The sequence below is a fragment of the Otolemur garnettii genome, unplaced genomic scaffold, assembly GCF_000181295.1.
Source record: "Otolemur garnettii isolate 467f Iridium unplaced genomic scaffold, OtoGar3 scaffold00090, whole genome shotgun sequence".
Taxonomy (NCBI): Eukaryota; Metazoa; Chordata; class Mammalia; order Primates; family Galagidae; genus Otolemur; species Otolemur garnettii.
The window spans coordinates 7,279,098-7,282,083 of NW_003852485.1; the positions used below are offsets into that span (position 1 = coordinate 7,279,098).

Genomic DNA, 2,986 nt, shown 5'->3' on the forward strand with positions numbered 1-2,986 from the left:
AATAGCCCAAAGCTTGGTGGTTTTTAGCATAATCTTTAGACTACACTTAACTCTGGGTAGAGATGAGAAAGGGCCACTGTAGATGCTATTTAACTGACAGAGTGAAATATCTGTTATTTTAAAAAAAAAACTGGATGATTTCTTCTAGAATGAAAATTATAGTGTATACCATTATATTATGTTGTTGACTTAATGACAAAGAACAAAATATTATTTAAATATATAACATTATCATCTGTTTGATGAATTTTCTTGACTTAATGCTTATTTAGGCTCAGTAAGGCATTCCTGGGAATTTTAATAAATGCTTCTTCCAACTTCACTTTTTCAAAAGTGTGTTTGGCTGCGGTATTCATAAATGTGGAATTTCTGCTGAATTGCTGTTTCAAAATAAAAATTCTTTGAGTAATTGTTACAAATGGTAACTTTAATGCATTTTCTTCCCTGTGGCTTTGGGAGAGATACGCAACAATAAATGATTGGGAATCAGAACATTCAAATTCTAGTCAAAGCTTATCTCTCACTGGGGCAGCCTCCTGATTTATTTCTGCTTACTTTCTCGTTTATACAGAGAAGTGAATGGCTCGTGTAATCTAAGGTTGCTTTCACCCTAATTCTCTGATTCATGTGGGTCTTCTGTGTGTGTGTGTTTGGGAGACAGAGTCTCACTGTGTTGCCCTCGGTAAAGTGTGGAGACAGTGCAGCTCACAGCAACCTCAAACTCTTGGGCTTAAGCGATTCTCTTGCCTCAGCCTGCCAAGTAGCTGGTATTATTTGGCTATTTTCTTTTTTTTTTTTTTTGTAGTTCTTATTGTTGTTTAGCAGGCCTGGGCCAGATTCGAACCCGCCATCCCCAGTGTATGTGGCCGGCGCCTTAACCACTTAGCTACAGGGCACTGAGCCTGGGTCTTCTGTATTTGAAGCTTACTATTTATTATCTCATGAAACTTTGAAGCAGGCCAAATGTAATTGTTATGGCAGGCAGAACTAAATCTTGTAAGAATAAACAGATTTTTTCCCCCATAAAAGTATTCTAGTCAATGGTTTTGTTTATTGTATTTTTCAGTTGTATTTTGAGTCAAGAGAACCACTTGGGCTGTTATCATTTGTGCTCCAAAAAGTTATAATATTTCAGAATAACCAACAAAGAAGATTCTGTCGAGAAAGCAGTTGCTCCCTTTTTGAAGACCCCCTTAAAGGTGAAACCCAGAGTAGACCTGGCACCTCTTGTGATGATTTTAAAATGGCAAGGTAGATGAGGAGTGTCATCCTTCAGGAGGCTGGCACCAAACAGTGTGGCTTGGCTCATTGAGCCCATGATTTGCTGCCCCCAAACCTTGAAGGAACAACGGGTCACAAAAAAAGTGGGGGGAAGGATGGAGGGGTGGAGAGAATGAGAATGTGTTCGTAGTGGTTGGGAGGAAGGAAAGACTGAATGCCTGCCAGGGGAGAGGGGAGGTTCATTACTTAAAGAATTTGTCACTAGATAGTTCCTTAATGTACCTTATAACAAAGAGATTGATAACCTCAGATATATTTTATAAGAGTTTTTTTGAACAACTTGCATATAGACGTGGTTTTGCTCATCCAGTCGGTGCTGGACATCAAACTCTATAAATGTGCCTTACTTAGCTTATTAAATGGTGATGTGATCGATGCTAATTAAAACTATGGTACCTGCTTTGCTGAAGACTGGTGTACAAGGTAAGAGTTGGGTTCCAATACAACAGGTTGCTTCCTACGGTTTCTGACTGGGGTAGGAAAATTGAATTACAGTGGATGTTTCATTGGAAAACAACCTAAAATCAAAGGGATGATATTTGTAGAACTTTAGTGCAACTTTCTCATCTAGCAAAATAAAAGGTCTGCATTTACAGAGTGTGGTAGTTTGGCTATTTGTAAAGGTTGATTTGTGAGGAAAAGGCATAATGTTACTCTTAACGGGCAGTAACTTAGGAGGCACGGAAGGTAGGGGAGATAACTTTAAATTACAGAGATTTAATGTCATTAAGGATTGTGAAAGGAATACCCTGAGTTCAGTTGCAACTTTTCTGTTGGAAATTATTGAATTCTCTGTAGACTGGGGTGGATAGTTTTCTCCTGGATTCCTAGTTTGTAAGTTATTTCAGAAATGGGTGGTCTTCTGTGATGGGGAAGAGCAGGGGGCAGGGGAGGGAAAATGGAGTTTCAGGTGAATTTCTTTAGTCAGTATACCAGTCCCATGGCTTTGTGAGCCATCACTGCACCTTCCTCAGGCTTTCCTCCTGTATGTTATGTTATGATGTTATGTTATGTTATGTTATGTTATGTTATGTTATGTTTATTTTCGAGACAGTGTTTTGCTTTGTCACCTGGATTAGAGTGCAGTGGTGTCATCATAGTTCACTTCAGTCTCCAACTCCTGGGCTTGAGCCATCCTCCCTCAGCCTCCCAAGTAGCTGTGGCCACAGGTGTGCAACACCTCACCCACCTAATTGAAAAAAAAGTATTTCTTTTGTAGAGATGAGTTCTCACTATATTGCTCAGGCTGATCTTAAACTTCTGGCCCCAAGCAGTCCTCCGACCTCAGCCTCCCCAAATAGTAGAATTACTGGTGTTGAGCCACCACACCCAGCCTTCCTTGTGTATTTTACTCATGTGATTAAACCTTGTTGATGGGCAGTAGAATCTCGGTCCCTGGTATATATTGAAGGTTTCAAATGTTTGTTGCATATACTTAGATTTCTTCCTATATCACCAGATGAAACCAGATTTTCTATTTATTTCTTACAAAGTCTGGTTTCTCAACATTTTATTGGCTCCCTGCTTCTGTTTTTCATCAGTTAATTTCTTAAACATTTTTGAGTCAAGATATTGGGGTTCCAGATTTTGTTTGCTAGTAACTGGCTGTGTTGCTTTCTGTATTTTACAGACCATTTTTTCTTTCTTTCTCTTTTTAAAAAAGCAAACAAGATTGCCTCTTCTAGCACAGAGATCCTTCTGTATT

At 39.0% G+C, this 2,986-nt stretch overlaps 1 protein-coding gene across 1 annotated transcript in view; it reads left to right on the forward strand.

The window, feature by feature from the left end:
- The window catches only part of CERS6 (ceramide synthase 6), a 302,263-nt gene that overhangs the window by 3,246 nt on the left and 296,031 nt on the right, over positions 1-2,986 (forward strand). The gene's annotated exons all lie outside the window — the stretch shown is intronic.